This window comes from Zalophus californianus, chromosome 5 (assembly GCF_009762305.2).
Source record: "Zalophus californianus isolate mZalCal1 chromosome 5, mZalCal1.pri.v2, whole genome shotgun sequence".
Classification (NCBI taxonomy): domain Eukaryota; kingdom Metazoa; phylum Chordata; class Mammalia; order Carnivora; family Otariidae; genus Zalophus; species Zalophus californianus.
Genome location: NC_045599.1, coordinates 80570249 through 80588174, shown reverse-complemented (window position 1 = coordinate 80588174; position 17926 = coordinate 80570249). Strand labels below are relative to the sequence as shown.

Below are 17926 nucleotides of genomic sequence, written 5' to 3'. Positions count from 1 at the left end.
CAGCAATTATCTGATTAAATTATCCAATACAAAAAGTAAATTTAAATGAATCAGAAAGATATCTATTTGGAGAGGAGGGCTGAGCAAACTCCCTTTGTGTCCAAATTGATTAAATGAATCAGACAATGAGTGTCTGTTTAATATTTGACAAGTGCCCGAAGACCCTCTTAAAGATTCCCTTCGGGAATCTGCAAGTTAGGTAAAAGAAATACATATAATTAACATTTTTGGAACTTGTCTACCCTGTTTTGTACTCTTGTGCTCCTTAAAGAGTCTTGATAGACTTCTTTAGAAAGAGCATTGTAGATTTAGATATATAGTCATAAGATATAAAAACTAATAACTATTCAGCCCTTATTATGAGAAAGTGCCTTGAATGTCCGTATTTTGCAGATGCTGGAAGATAGGGCTGGGAACTAACCTCACTCTTCTATCTCCTTTATGTTTAGATTTTGACTAGATTACATAAAGTACTTCTACGTATCAATAAGAAAAAAAACTTGACAGAAAAATGGTCAAAACATAGGGATAGACAATTCCCAGGAAAAATATTTGAAAAGCTGATCTACACTCTCAATAATCAACAAGATGGAAATTGAGGTACTAATGTAATAATTAGTAGAAAATAATTATAGTTGATTTTATCTGGTTTGGCACTAGTAGAGACAAATGATCACTTATATGTTGTTAATAGAGAAAGGTACTGTAGCAAGATGTGTCAAACTCAAAAGTGAGAATGATGGTGAACGATTAATTCTTTTCCTAGGAACATATATGTTAGAATTATTTACTTATGTATACAGACATATCACAAAAGAAGTTCACTGGAGCACAGTTTGTTAATAGCAAAAATATGAATAAATTGCTCAATAATGAGGGAATTCTAAATAAAATTATATCATATTGCTACTATGGAAAACTCTGAAGTAATTAAAAAGAACAAGATAAGTCATATGAAAAGAACTCTAAGACATACTTTAAATGAAAGAAAAAAATCAAGTAATAGTAAATAGATAAGGAAATTGCATTGTTACATTGTAAAGGAACTAGAATTTGTTGCTGAAAGCTTAGAAGTAGGTTTGCCTGTTTTAATTCTATATACTGCAGGGTTTTAGAATAATTTATCAAGTGTTTCTGTATTACTCATATCATTAAAAAGTAACACAATATAAAATACTTTATGGGTCCTATATTTCTCTCAAGGAGCTATGGGATTCAATTATACATCAAAAATTGTTTGAATTCTTATAACCTATTTTGTATATATGTTTAAAAATGGTTTGATAAAATTAAAAATTCTCCAAAAATATAATAAACTCCACTATATAGGAAAGAACAGCACATTTAGAACCATAGAACTTTGCACTTACTTTTCATATAAACTTTTATAAAAATCCTTTAAAATCCGAACCTGTTTTTCCTATTCAAAATCATGTCTTTCCTGCTTGACTTCTCATCTCCATAATCACATCTACCCTAACTCAAATTTCAGAGCTACTGCCAAACACAAAGTAATTCTATAAAATTCATTTTGCAAACAGCACAGCATTCAGTACACTGATTGGGCAGATGTACATATTTAAGTTGAGACTATTGGGGAAAAATACATAACAACCAATGTTTTTTTGTTTTTAATGTAACTCACTATGCAGAACTATGCTAGAATTCAAAAATAAAACTCAAGATTCAGCTACTTAATCTTTTACATCTAAAAATATTAACATCAAAAAATTGTTATAAACTGAGAAAAAGGCATTGGAATTGTTTCAGAAGTCAATATTGAACTTTTACTGCCTGCCTATAGTCAAAAAGGTTTTGTAAGACTAAAAGAAGGACATTCAAAAGTTTTGCTCTCAAAAGATACAGGGTTGGTTAGCAGCTTGCTGTAATTATTCTATGAATGTTCAGTGACAAGGTAACTATAATAAACAGAAACGGTATTTTTGTGTTATTTTAGAAAACAATCTATTAAAATCATTCCCAAAACAATAAATTGCTTAGGTTAAAAATCATATGTCAAATAATTAAGACAGATGACAGAGATATGATAGATGCATACATGCAGTCAAAGAAATACATTATAAAGATGGAAGTTCATAATTACATTAAAATAAACAAAACATAAATCATTTGTTTCTCTAACATTTACCCAGTATTTTTTACAGAAAATAACTTGACTAATAAGCAAGTTCACGGCTTTAAAGTTAATGTGCACAAATAGTTCTGATGGTGGAATATGAAATGTTTACTTTAGAAAGTGACAGCTCACAAAAGAAAAGGAAAAGAGAAAGGGAAGACACAGTAAGAAAATGATTTAGATTGAAGGTTATAGCAGCTGTGCAAATAAAGAAAATGGTGCAATCAACAGTTCACATCCTTCTGATGGATCATTGAAAAAGCTCTGTGTAAATAGTTTTGACGTTCAAGCTCCTGTAGGAAAATAATACAGTAAAAAATGCAAGCAAGAAGCCATAAAGTATGAAGAATCTCACAGTCACTTTTCCTCCAGTAGATACAGGCCACTGATCAGCTGATTTATATATTAAAAATATAACTCTCAGGATTAATGATTTTTAAAAATGACAAAGAATTGCAACCTTTGGTAGAAAGCTTCGTAAAGGTTGCATGGACAATATGTTCTCTCAGATCATGGGTACTATGCAAATGACAACACAATGGCCCAGACTTTAGCCTCAATGCTAAATCAAGTCTCCGAATGGAGAAATTTCTCTCACCTTAAGATTTTTTAATAAAATAAAGTAACAAAAGTTAATGGCCTGCCAGATGTTCACCACGGGGAGTTTGCTTCACGGAAATTGAAGGAGGAACTTAATTTTGAATTTATGGGAACATTGCCCCATTTTTCCTTGTTTGTCCCATGTTGCTTTTCAGCTTTGTTGACCAATGCCAGAAGCACCACAATGGGGCTCTGTCAGTGCTATTCATCTCTGCATTAGAACAAGATGTGTTTAACTTTCCCTTTATTTTTTTTTTCCTCACCAAGGTACAGCTAGAAGTAGTAATATTATTATCCTGAAACTGACAATTGCTCTGGCAATTTGTGATCAGCTCAACAGAAAGTGAATCAAATGAATCAATGAAAATACCTTAAAGCACAGTTGCTATTCAAGCCACAGCATTCTCTGAAACAAGGCACTTTATTTTTCAGCTTCTAGATTGAGAGCATTGTATGTGTATTGTTCACTTCTTAAGCATTTTTGAAAAGGAAATGAAATTGAAACATTGTACGTGGGTGGTCTCCAAGAATATATAAAGATAATAGTGGAGGAATCAACTTTTTCAAAGTAGTCTTAGTTAAGGAGTTAGGGATCTATGTGTGGTTGCCATTGGAGAGGGTTTGAAGCAAGAAGGAGAAAGGGAAAGGAAAAGAAGGGAGTTGAGAATGAAAGAAGAATAAAACCAATCAGCTATTCTTCCAGTTATAGAACCATATTTATTAATTATTTAAGGAGTGTGTTTAACATCTATCTATATGTAGAATTCTGCACAAATGCTATATTCAGTCCATACTCTTTTCTTCAGTGGTTCCCAATCTTTGAAGTACAAATAGAAATCCCTTAAGAACTCATTACAATTATGGACTTCCAGACCCCACCTGTAGAGAACTTACATTTTGGAAAGTATCTCAGGAGACTTCTTAAGATGGTGCATGACCTAATACTTGCAAAACACTACTTTAGATTCTTACAACAAGAAAAATAATAAAATCTATGATAATTTTACCTAACAAATAAGTGTGGGTAGCTTTCTTTTTCCTGATATCAACAAAAATTAAACTAAAAATTTAAAAAATGAATATTGTAATAAGTATATTATAGTTAATTCAAAGAGAAAATAGAAGCTTAATAAGTATTGGTTGAACGTACAAGTCAACGAAAAAATGTGCCCACAGATTTAACCAACCTGTGTTCTCTGGATACTTAAATTTTCTAACGTGGAATACAAACCCTACTTAAAACTGATCAGCTTTCTTCACAATGTACAATTTAAAACCAGTTGCTGTGTTCCCTTAAACCAAAGTAAGAAAAAGAAATGCATTAGCAGACAGTACATAGAAAGTTGCTTATATTCTCTCCATTGGAAGATATTAGTCTAAATTATTCACCCTTGTTCCTTGGTGGTGAAAGCACAAAATGCTCAGTATCCATTACTGAAATAAGATGGAGTGAAAAATACATGATTCGCCTGATTTTTTTCCCTTGTTTTTTCCCTTTTAAGGGCAGTTTTAACCAAACTTCAATCATTTATATAAATCTTCATAATTTTGGCCAAATCCTTATAAGACATGTCATGTATCATGAACAAAGAATACAGATATTTGCTACTGACACTACCTATTTGATTTCACACTAATTCCATTTATCTCATGAAATCTCTGGTTTATTTCGCTAGCTGTTATTTTACCCACATTTAAATTAAAAATCTCAGCTATTAAAGTTAAAAAGTGTTTGTTTTTCTCCTACCTAAAATTAGCTCATGTCCTAGCAGTGGCTGATTCCCTGCTTTTTGAGAATGCATGCTCAAAGAGTCCCGGTCTGAGAAGGACACAGCTCCTCAGATAATCTCACACCCACCTATGAATGAAGAACAACTCCAAATCTTTCCACGTATAAGAAATCCTGAAAATGTTCAAAATACTTTAACCTTAAAGAGCCAAGCATTCATTACCTCTTCCCAAGATCTTTGACAAGGAGAATGTGTTAAGTGGTGACTTTAAACGACTTTGTTTACACAAACACACACACACACACACACACACACACACACACTTCCAAAATTAAGCCTGTGTTGAAGAAGAGAAACCCAGGCAATTCCCAGGATCACTCTCTGTGTTATAGAGGGAAAAAAACTTAAAACTACGTGATTCAATTTGCCAGGGTAACTCAGATTAAAATGAGATCTACATTATTTCTAAATCACCACACTAATCATCTCTATCCATATGTTTGCTAAGGAGAATTGGCCTTAGCGTGATGAGTCACATTTTCTAATTTGCTTAAGTCTACTTTGTTTGTGCTTTGTTTTATTGTGTTAAGTTTTACTTAAGTTATATTTTATTTTAGGCCTGATTTGGGGGCTTAGGAGAAAATAGATAGTTGCTAAAGTGTCATTAAGTATAAAAGAAGATTACATATGTTGCTATTTTATATCACAGAGAGAGAAATTCAGGGGTAAGAAAGGACTACCCTCAACCTTAAAAACTGTTTCTGAAATTTATCTTTACACTGAAAATATACTTGCATCTTTAGGCATTTGAGCAAAGCAGTTCAAATACAGCAGCATTTTGCTTCAAATTAATTTGTATCTAATTTCAAAATAACAAACCAGGTTCATTGAGGAAATTGAATAGTATATAGATATTGTCAACACCTTGCCCATATGGTGAATTGGGAAATGATTGCTTAACTGGAACATGATCTATTTGAAATTATTGCATTTTTTGTATTCCCTTAAAATGGGAATTTAATCTTATAAGTGAGCCACCCCTTCTCCTTGTCTTTGCAGAGGTACCAATTGTTCTGCTTTGTCCACAATATACCATGAAATAGAGGTATAAAACTTACATATTACTTAAGTGTGATTAAAACTCAATATAAATAACTTTATCAAGTTGATAAAGTATTTTGGTTTTCAGTCAAGATGGAAATATACAAATAAAATTTGTAATGAACAATATTTTAATTTTAGGTTTAGATATGATTTTACACAAACCTATCCCCACTTAGTGTATACTGAGAGATCCATATCCACTCCCAGAACAAGTACTCAGGAAGCCACACTTTCCTTGGAGTAACAAAGGCAACCAGATTATTAAATCACAATGACAATGCAGAGATGTATGGGGTAATGAAGGAAAAAACACAAAGTTGACACAGCAATGAACAGAGAAACAACTGTCCAACTTATGAGGTGCCCTAGGAAGGTGTTTTAAAATTCACAATATCAAACAGGTATCTTCTCTTACAAGCACCATATAATGCTAATAGCAGGTGTGAATTAATGCAAGCAACCGTAGGTGAACCACCAATCATGTGACAGGGGGTACTAAGTATTTTACACTCAATATCTTATTTCATCTTTGTAACCACATAGTATAGTAATACTCCCATTTTACAGACAATGAAGATAACATTTACAGAAATTAAGGACCAGGGCCTCCCAGCTAGTTAATAATGGAATCAGAACACAAACAAATTTGTCTGATCCTAATACCTTGGAAGTCTTGGCCACTAAGCTCACATCACTTTGTGAGCAAGTCCTCCAGAAATGTGGGCAGAGTATAAAGCTGCCTGTTCCAAACCTTACATCCTTTTGAAATTTTGAGTTTATCACTTAAATTCCTGTGAATGCTGCCTACACACAAAAACCACAGTATATGTTTATTTTACTGCTAAAGCTTTATTTTGCTGCTAGAACCTGTCCCCAAAAATTAGAGTAACATTTTCATACTTTCCATAAAGATAGTGACACTTATCCTCTGGCTTTTTGTACCACCATGATACCTCTACAGTTTGAGAATGAAAACACAAATTGTTAAAGAAAATAGTTTTGAAGACAAATTTAAAAAGAGGAAAATAAAAGTGGAATATATTTGAAATCACAAATGAAATTAGTAAAATGCCTTACCAAACTGTGGCTTTACCAATCATGTTTTTGTTTTTCTGCAGAATAGTTACATATGAATAAAATTTATATTTTTTTATTTTTTTAAAGATTTTATTTATTTCTTTGACAGAGAGAGACACAGTGAGAGAGGGAACACAAGCTAGGCGAGTGGGAGAGGGAGAAGCAGGCTTCCCATCAAGCAGGGAGCCCGATGAGGGGCTTGATCCCAGGACCCCGGGATCACGACCTGAGCCAAAGGCAGATGCTTAATGACTGAGACACCCAGGTGCCCCTATGAATAAAATTTTTAAATGGCACACATATATTTCCAAAGAATAGTCCCAATCCCTTTAAGTGAAAGAGTCTACTGGAATTATTACTTTCCCAGTTTTCTGAACAATTTAAATGAGTCTAGGGGACGCTTCAAGTATAAGGCATCTATTTAAAACCCATACTCTTTAATATGTGGAGAGAAGAGTAGAAATACATGTCCTTCAGGATCTTCGCAATTTGTGAACATGTGAAGCAGTTACACAAGCACTTGGCTGAACCTTGCTAAAAATGCAAAGGAGAATGTAAGTGTGAGATACATTAACTTTCGAGTCAGTAAGGGGTGGTTTGAAAACTTTAAAATGAAATGCACATTGCATAATATAAAAATTCTAAAAGAATCTGCCCTAGCACGTTACACCACTTCAGCAACATTTCCTGAACAACTAACAGTGATCTCAGAGAGAAGTTACCTCTGTGTGTGTGTGTGTGTGTGTGTGTGTATGTGTGTGTGTTTGTTTAGTGTTGGTTACAGTGAGATAGATAAATTTAAGAAAGATTTCTAACTCAATAATCTGGTTTATTTTGGAAGTGGATTTTTACTAAAATTTTTATTTACTGAAGTTAAATTTTTAAAAATACATTAAATGAAATTTCTCTGCATTCTCTTGGTGTAGTCAACTATAGTTTTGCCACATGCTATACTTGTCAGTAATGTCATGCCTATGGTTGGCAATGCATGACTGTGCAAAAAATAAATGGCAGGATGACACAAGCATGCTTAGTAGATGTGGAACATGGATTTGGACCCAAGATTTTTAGAACGTAATCAATTACATGATTCACAGCATCCAAGAGATAATAATAAACCACTGAAAATCAGGACATTCTTTCTGAAACTTCCATACTTGGTTTCTCATCCAGCCTCAAAGTATCTGGGGTCATCACTGACATCTCCCTACTGCAGGTCACATATTTAATAATCAAGTCCTGTAGTCCACTGTCATGGATCTTTCAAATCAATTTCTTCCTTTCTACTCTCATTGCCACCACCACATTTCAGACTTGCATTACCACAATCTGTTCTGTCACAATACAGGCTTCACGCTAATCAATCCTGAAAATGCCATCAGGTTAATCTTCATAAAATGCAATTCTGGACATGCCCCTCACTTGCTCAGATATTTTCAACAGCTCCCCAATGGCTAGAGAATAAAGTCTGTATTTCTTAGCTTAGAATTCAAAGTGTCCCCTATATTATAATTACAGGTGGATGTTTGGTTTCTTCTTAGGTGGTAGGACCATTTTGACTTTTGTGCCTATTAAGTAACAGGCATAGAAATTTACACATAGAAGCATGTATTCATTCTTATAGATTCTATCATGGCTCACATATCTACCTTTCTCAACTCTATGTAATATTCAATTATCATAGGATTAAGCATTCTTATTTTTTAATTTCCTCTGGGCTATAGTATTTACTATTTCAGAAATTTTTCTACCATAGCTTTTCAGAATTAAGTATCAGAGGCAGTTTCTCAAAAGTAGCCATCACTGTTTATTCTATATTGTTGATATGAGACAAAGAAGAAAAAATATTAGATTACTTACCTGTGGAGCATAAAGCCCTTGGAGTCAGAGATTGACCCTAATCTTTAGTCTTCCTCATCTTTACTTCCTTCTCCAATTTCTCAGTAAACTTGTATAAACCCAACAAATATGTTTGCTAATTTCTGAATGCCCTGCCACAGAGAAATTAGGTAAAAGAAAAAAAGGGTCAAGTGATCTTTTTAAAGGCCATATTTTGTCTGAACTAATTATTTTATTTTGCTGTAAGTTAGACTCTACGGCTGCATTAACAGTCCACTTATTCAGGAGTAGTTTATCAACGCTGCCTCTCTCCACCCAGAGAATGATTACAGGTGAATCTCTACATGGCTAATTTAGTTGGGAGCTCACTTATCAGACCACTTCTGTTCAATTCAGAACTAAAAATACTTTGGGGGCCCCATAAATGTTAAATAGCACAAAGAATAATAATAACTAACCTCTTCTTAGTACATGTGTTCCTGAGTACACATACTTAAAATTTTCCCAATTATAATTCAAGAACATTTCAGTTCCCTTTATTCAGGACCATTATTCAGGCTCTCCTGGAAATGTTTTATTCAGGTTGCACATTTCTCCTCCACAGTCTCTGATTTAGAATTCAGCTCTCTGATAATGAGTGGAAATTGGGGTCTGAAAGAGAAAAACACCATTTTCTTAAATAATGCTATAGGCAATACATTGTCTTAATCTGGAAAAAATGAAACCCTAAAATATTTTTCTAAACTGTTAAAGTGCCTGAGCTTTGAAAACAGAGGGGAAAAAAGCAAATTACAATACAATTCAACTGTATTTTTTAAATATCCTTGATCACATCTGCAACATTACAACATAATCATATGAGTAACATGAAAAAAATGGTCTGAAAGCAGTTTAGTGGTGTTCTCCAGGCAAATGGGCAACCTGACTAGACATGCATTGTGGGTATAAGCAAAAAATAGAAAATACCTTTGTTTTTTGTGATGGTGACGGTTGCTGTTATTGTTGTTGCTGTTGATAATAAAGAAAAAGGCCCTATCTCAATAGGACATCTGTGCTCAACCCTTTCCCTGGGCTGTAGTTTATTCTCCTGTTCATACCTGAGGACAGTTGGGGCAGCCTCTTAAGCACTGTAATGAGATCTGAGCAAAAACCCTTTCAAAATAAACAGCCCTGCTCATCCCCAGCTCAGAGAGTTGGAGCAACTCATAGTGAGACTTCCCTGTTTTTCACTGTAGAACAGGCTGCTTTGCTTCGGCTCTTTCATAAACTCAAGTCTAACACATACCTACTTGGCCATTCTTGGAAAAAACAGAAATAAAAATAGCCAGTCCTGGAGCATCTGAGTACTCTAAGTTCAGAGTGCTTTGAGGGTCCAGCCGAGGCAATGGGGACCTCACAGCTGAGTGATTGCTTGCTAATGGCAGAGTGGAAGGACTCGATGGCCACAGAAGCAAAGTCAGACAAGTGTCTCGGCGAGGAAATGTGCCTACCCCACAATGACTTGCCCAAGAAATAAGGATGCATTTAGAACCACCGTCTTTTTAAATGACCACCATGACAAGAGCTGTTAAGTATTAAACAGGTGTGTGCTATCCGTGATTGCATTTGGATCTCCCAACTTAGTCGTGTCAGTAGAACTAATGACTGAGACAGATAAAGTGGCATACTTCCTGCAAGGATTAAGATTCTGTATGAAAGCCAAAATAAAGTGCTGCACACCTGCCACATTTGAGAAAACATAGTCATAATTCCTAAGATGCTTATCTAAACTTTCTGGTTTTAAATTCTCAAATGGATCAGCTCTGAAAGATTTCAGATATTTGGAAGTTAGAGAAAATCACAAAAACTTCTGCGGGCATATATCAGTTCCAAATCTCTTAGGAGAGCTTCAAAATTACATTTGCTCTGATTCCTGCATGTGTGATCTGATAAGATCAGTGACATATATTAATTGCCGTAAAATGAAAGAAAACAATGACCCAGAATGAATAAAACAATGGTTTAAAAATATCCCTCATTCCAATGCTCTATACTTGAATTAGTTAAATTTTTAAGAATATATACATAAACTCTTATTTTGCAAGTGAAATAAAAACTTGCCAAATATTTTGAAATTTCCCCTTAGAACTTTAAGCTACCTTATAAACATTATCTTTTTTCCTTTTTTTCTTCTATAGGAGTAAGGCTGTATTCAAACTTTTTCTGACAACATCTTCTTAGCTCAATAATTCAAAAAAATCATCTGCTCTATTCAAGGTGTTTTGCTATGCATTATACAGTGTAAAGTGATAAATAAGACATTAGTCCATATTGGGCTGCCTGGGTGGCTCAGTTGGTTAAGCGACTGCCTTCGGCTCAGGTCATGATCCTGGAGTCCCGGGATCGAGTCCCGCATCGGGCTCCCTGCTCAGCAGGGAGTCTGCTTCTCCCTCGGAACCCTCCCCCCTCTCATGCTCTCTCTCTCTCTCTCATTCTCTCTCAAATAAATAAATAAAATCTTAAAAAAAAAGTTTAAAAAAAAAAGACATTAGTCCATATCATCAAAAAGATATTCTATGAGTGAAAATTACATGTTTAGAAAACAGAAATATACTGGGGCACCTGGGTGGCTCAGTCGGTTAGGCGACTGCCTTTTGCTCAGGTCATGATCCTGGAGTCCCGGGATCAAGTCCCGCATCAGGCTCCCTGCTCAGCAGGGAGTCTGCTTCTCCCTCTGACCCTCCCCCCTCTTGCGCTCTCTCTCTCTCAAATAAATAAATAAATAAAATATTTTTTAAAAAAAGAAAGAAGACAGAAATATAATATGTAGAGAGTTAAATGCCACAAGAGGGATACAAAATAATTAGAGGAATGAAAAAATTTAAATTAAAAATTATATTTCCAAAAATTGAAGATTTCATTATTAAGACATTTTGGACAAATAAAAGAATTTTAACAGAAATGAAAGGTAAGGTCTTTTCAGAAAAAGAAAATATTTGAAGCAATGTTAAAATAGACATAATAGAATGAAGTTATCTTTGTAGATAAGTTAGGAGCTCAGGTTGCCTGAAACAAAGGGTACATGAAGAGAAAGTAGTTGATTAAAATGCAAAGGACAATGAGAGTAAGCTCACAGAAGCCTTTAGCAATATTAATCAGTATGAAATGTGTTCCATAAGCTGTGGAGAATTATTCACATGAATTTTTCACTAATTCATTTTATTATTTTATTTGGCAAGTAACACGTAACAATATGACATTAGAAAAAATAATATTACATGATATCTCACCACAGTTAACCTTTCAATGTACACCATTTTAAAACACTTAGAAACATGAGACTATACTGAATATAATGTTAAATTACCTGCCTTTTAAATGATATATGTACATATATATAATATAAAATGAAAGTCCTTGCATAACACACTTTTCCTATCTTTCTTTTAAATAACTGCATAAAAGGGGCCCCTGGGTGGCTCAGTCGTTAAGCGTCTGCCTTCGGCTCAGGTCATGGTCCCAGGGTCCTGGGATCGAGCCCCACCTCGGGCTCCCCGCTCAGCAGGGGGAAAGTCTGTCTCTCCCTCTCTCACTGCCCCTGCCTGTGTTCCCTCTCTCTCTGTCAAATAAATAAATAAAATCTTTAAAAAAATAAATAAATGAATAAAAGTTTATTTCTTGAATGTATCCTAATTTACATAACCATTTCTATATTTTTACACATTAAATTGCTTTTTTAAAAAAGATTTTATTTATTGATTTATTTATTTAGAGAGAGAGAGCACGTGAACAGGGGGAGGGACAGAAGAAGATGGACAGAGAATCTCAAGCAGACTCCCAACTGACACGGAGCCTGACATGGGGCTCAATCTTATGACCCCAAGATCATGAACTGAGTCAAAATTAAGAGTCTGATGCTTAAAACTGACTGAGCCACACAGCCATCCCACATTAAATTGCTTTTTATCATTATTACAAACGAGTACAACAAAAATAAGTACTTATTAAGTACCTACCATGTGTCAGACACTGTTCTAGATAATTTTCATAGAACAGAATAAAATAGACTAATTCCGGGCTTCCATGGAACTTAACATTTTGGATATACAATAATATCTTTGTACGTGCATCTTTATCATTGATTTACTTGTATCTTTACAATAAATTCTGTATGCCAACTTTCAATGCCAGTAGAATTGAATGTTTTCAAGGGTATCAGTGCATATCCTACAAGCTGTGTATAAGAGTATATTTCTGCCCATACCTCCAATAACATATGGCATTACCAAACTATTTGTCCTTTGTCAAAAAGGATGTAAATTACATGTCACTTTTTATAATGTATCCTTCTTCTTCTTTTTAAAGACTTTATGCATTTTAGACAGAGAGTGTGCAAGCAAGTGGGGGGAGGGGCCAAGAAGGAGGGCGAGAGATCTGAAGCAGACTCCGCATGCTCAGCATGGAGTCCAACACAGGGCTCAATCCCACCACCATGAGATCATGACCTAAGCCGAAACCAAGAGTCTGTCACTTAACCAACTAAACCACCCAGGCACCCCTATAATGCATCTTTTCATGTTGCTACTGATTTTCAACATTTTCATTTTATTGGTTATTCTTTTGCATGTATGAAATGCCTATTTAACACTTTAGCATAAAGATTTTCATTTTTTTCCATTTTTATTTCCTATTTATTTGTGAAATTTCATTATAAATTAAGAAAATTCTTTGTTAGGGGTGTCTGGGTAGCTAAGTTGGTTAAGCGTCTGCCTTCGGCTGAGGTCATGATCCCAGAGTCCTGGGATCGAGCCCCACGTCATGCTCCCTGCTCGGCGGGAGCCTGCTTCTCCCTCTCCCTGCCACTCCCTCTGCTTGTACACTCTCTCTCTCTGTCAAATAAATAAATAGAATCTTTAAAAAAAGAAAATTCTTTGTTAGATATATATTTTTCAAACACTTCCCCAACCTGACTTATATATGAGGGAAAAATACCTATTTTAATTTTTGTGGTGAATTTTACTACCTAGGTTTATGATGATTTTGGCTTCTGGTGTTAGGTTTTTAAATGACTTACTAATGTCAGTAGTTTTACGATTTACCTATATTTTCCTCAAGCACTACGAAACACTTTTTACATTTAAGTCATCAACTTTATGTTGTGTGATATGAGTCAAATTTGCTTTTTTAAGAGGTGAACCTCCTATCTCCATACCATTAATTGACTGATCCATCATGATCTTCAAAGATTTGTTCTCAAATAGCAAGTTCCTCTCTATAAAAGCATTCTATCTCTAAGATATAGGGTACAAAAATTTTAAAAATAGCTCAGTAAAACCATTTTTCCCTTATGCTTCCCCAACACTTAAGTAAATCCTGTCCAGGATTAAGACAGTAGCTGCCAATTCCTTATTGATATAAAAGAGAATTCTGAAATATCTGAAGCCCCTTCCTATTTTTTCCCTAAAAGCTGATGATTCCAAAAGCCACTATTTGCTTTTTTAAAAATTTCTAAACATTTTACTCTCTAATATCCATGTATTATTTCATTTTTTAGTATGAATACAGGGCCCAAATCTTTTAATGAACCCTAACTATAAAAAGGGACAGTAGCTGCTTACAGATAAAATTTCTATCTGTAGTTTAAGATTCATGCTATTTGGGTAAACCCTAGGACCCAACAAGCACCTCCATATACCTCTTAAACAGGGGGCTAGTACAGCTAAGTTCTGATCTTGAAGGAGCCATTAACATTAACGGAAAGTAAAAGAATTCCCAAGTGAGAAATGACACTATTAAAACTAGACTGGGAAAATGGAGGCACAGGTAATTGCTTAGCCATTTTCTTCTTTCCTTGTAACATCCAAATGATAAGGTCTTTTTCTTTTTCCCTCCCCAAGGTTTAGGTGTAAAGACTTTCAAGTTGTATTTAAGACGTAGCTGGTTTAGGAAGAGCTCAAACTTCTGTGCTTAAATTACTGAATCTTGTTCAGAAGCCGTATTGCGGCATAGGAATGTATGAGTTACCTGGGAACTCTTCAAACTAAATACACCCTCCCCCCCACACACACCTCCTATAATGATGTTCCTATGCCTCCCATTTTCCTTTAAAACCACTGCAAAGTAAGCTATAGCTTTTAATGGAAGCGGATCAAATTTCCAAGATGCGTTGAGAATCATTTTTATTACCCATATGAGATTGAGAAACACCTTTACATTAACTAAGAGTTTATTATGCAATCATTCAATAAACATTTGTTTGAACAACTACTACCTGCTTAATGCCTACCCTATAGGAATACAACAGTGTGAAGAAGAGGCATAGGATTAAATAAGCCAGCAAGTACAGCATGGAGAGACCCATGATAGGTATAAAACAGAGCATTATGGGACTATGCAGAAAGAATATCAATTCCATCTTGGCCAGTCAGGGAAAGATGTCCAGTGGAATTGGTAACTATGTTGCAAACTAAATGATAGAATAAGTTAGGCAAAAAGTAGGAGAAGATAGTCCCTGACAGAGGTGACAGCTTATAATAATGTCCAGAAGTGAGAGATTATATCATGTCTGGAGAAACTGAAAAAAAAAAAAAAATCCAGAATGACCAGAGTGTAGAAGTCAAGTCAAAGAAAGGAAAGACACACAGAGATAAAAAGATGAGGCTAAAGAAGCAAATAGCATGATCATGAAGCACCCACTAAGCCACATAAATTTGTTTGAATTCTACCAAAAGAGCACAGGAGAACAAAGTGATTCTTTTAAGCAGAAGAGCAAGCTAAGTTTTTCCTTTGGAAAGAAAACTCTGACTGCTATATGCAAAACATATGAGAGGAGAGCAAGTCTGGAGCCATGGAAATAAGTTAATATGCAAAGGTGTCTTGTGTCTTACTTCTGAGTAAGAGTCCAGATAAGTATTAAACCACCAGAACTCTCTGGCTAACCATTGATTACTCTGTGAATTATCTAGTTAAAAAACAGTGTCTTAATTGTTATACTTAATAATCACACTGTTTATAATTTAAGTTGTTTACCATCTGAGGTTTAACACTCAGAGAATTAATTAAATTGGGTAACTCCTCTCTTGGATGGAAGCCATAACCTTCAATGGAATGCTAACTACCTCTGAGAATTATGTTTAACTCAGACTTTCTTTGCCATAGGCAGAAGTAATTGATTTTAGGCTGGGTGAACTGGTTCTTAATACATATGCCCACAGGGAGAATGTCATTTTAATAAGATGCTTCTACAAGCCACATCCTACTTAAAACAGAAGGTTTTCCCTTTGCCTTCATAAGCAAAAACTGAAGAAGTCCTGGTTGCCCTTAAGTTCATAGTAAAAAACTGTGAAGTAATGTAACACTGAGTCGGCAGTCTGCAAAGTAACTCTTTGTCAATTCAGCTATCTATGTTTTGTTTTGTTTGTAGCTGAAGCTTTCCTAGGAAAATACATCTATGTTGAACATTCTTGAAAACCACTAATTAGTATACCTAAATCTGCTTGTATTGGCTCCATTGTAGTTGTTCTCCTGATTTCCCAATCTATTGTTTTGTTCTGCTACCACCATGCCGCAACTAAAATAAAAGTAGTCAAGTAGAAACTGGGTAGGGGAGATAATAAAATAAACAACTGCATCTCAAGAGATCAAGGCAAAAAATGAAGAGTCTTCAAAAAATAGGAAATCACTGATTCATTGAAGCAGTCAGATTTTGATGTTGATTTATAGACGTGACCCAATGGAGTATAAGCACTAAGGGTTGTTCAAGACTATTAACTGAGTTTTAGGGAAAATCGTTTTTATATATCCACTTCAATTCATGGGTACATATCATCTGTTAAAGTTTTTGATTCTGGTAAATGTTTTCCAGCTCATAGAATACATCAATGTCATATATGACATTAAATTTATTTATGAATACATCCATGTTCATATATTTAGACCTAAATTGTTCTTACATCTAGTTTACCAAAATCCCACATATAGCCTACTTTTAGGCACTTACACAAAATTAAACATTTGTTTTTAAAGAACAGTTGCTTTAAACTTTTCAAGTTACAGTTGTATTACAGTCTTTTAACAATAATTTTCACAAACTTTAATTTATCACAAACTGCTGGTGATAATCTGGCTTATTTTATGTAATACACAGATGAATTTTTACAAATATTTTATTAGTTGTGCATTTGTTCTAAAGTCAGTTGGAAAAATAGAGCTAGCACATGAACACCAAGGATATTAAGGTGCTAGGCTATAGGGACTTGGCTGCCAGCCCCAAGGACAAAACTATCCTGGACATGAATGACCTGATCTCGTAATGATCTACAAGCGCCACTGTCACTATTCCCTCCTGGAATACATGGAACTGCTCAGAAGCCAAGATCTCGCTGTCACCCAAATCCGTATTTCCCTGCCATCCCCAGAGGTGCAGGGCAGAGAGCCAGACCCCTGGAGCCATCTCCAAGGCTTCAGCCCCAAGAATCACTGGGACCCACCCCACCCCACCCCAAAACACCCTGGCCCATTTCTATCATCATCCTACTCAGACTCCAACACGTATAAGCAGCCACACATCCACAAGCAGAGACTCCATGAAAGGCAGCTCTCAGAGCAAGCCTTTCATTGAGGAGCTTATCATTGAGCCACCCATGTTCCCTGCAGCCCAGCCCCTGACTCCAACCAGCCCACCAAGATTGAAACTGATTATTGGTCATGCCCTCTCTCATTGGTCATTGTGGAGATAGAATGAAAGGAGAAGGCATCACAGAAAGAGGCAGAAGAAGACAATAACCCCAGAAAGGAGATGAAGGCTCTTGGGAAGGGTCATTTTAATGTCATTTTAATAAGATGAATTCAGCAAGGTGACTTTCTAACTTGAGAAAGATAATCTTGAAGGAAGAGATGAAAAAGTCATTGCCTACATGAGGAAAACCCAGTCCCTACTGGATCAGACATCCTTTTCGAACCTCCCTGAACCCTAGGACAACTAAGTGTTCTTTCTCTGACTGTGGCAAGACCACCCTGAGCTAGCTACAGTCCACAGACCTCAGCCCATGGGGAGTGAGACTGGAAGGCCAGGCCTACAGATCTGTCACTATGAGATGCTGGTAGCAACCAATGAGTGGTGAACCAAGCACCTCCAGGTGGGGATCAGATGAGGTTTAAGACGTGTCTGTCAAGTAAAGACTTATCAAAGGTATTTTCCATATCTTCCATATCTTTCCATATCTTCTGAAGAATTTGACAAACTGTTCTGTGGAAGCAGAACAAACTCAAGAAAAAGTATTCTCTCTTCTGATCATCCCCACCATGACTCTCCATGACTGATACCTCCACTGCTTCAGGGCTCTGGAGCTGGGGGTCACTGATCCCAAGACATCCTTTTCCCATGGTGAGCAGGGGGTGATCATCTCTTGGGGGAGCAGGGAGGTGGAGCAGAGGTGGACCTAACTCCATTCCGTAAGTA

General features: G+C 35.5%; 1 pseudogene; it reads left to right on the top strand.

Annotated features, from left to right (window-relative positions):
- Window positions 1-16682: 16682 nt before the first annotated feature.
- Window positions 16683-17695, top strand: LOC113928524 (annotated as a pseudogene).
- The last annotated feature ends 231 nt before the right edge of the window (window positions 17696-17926 follow it).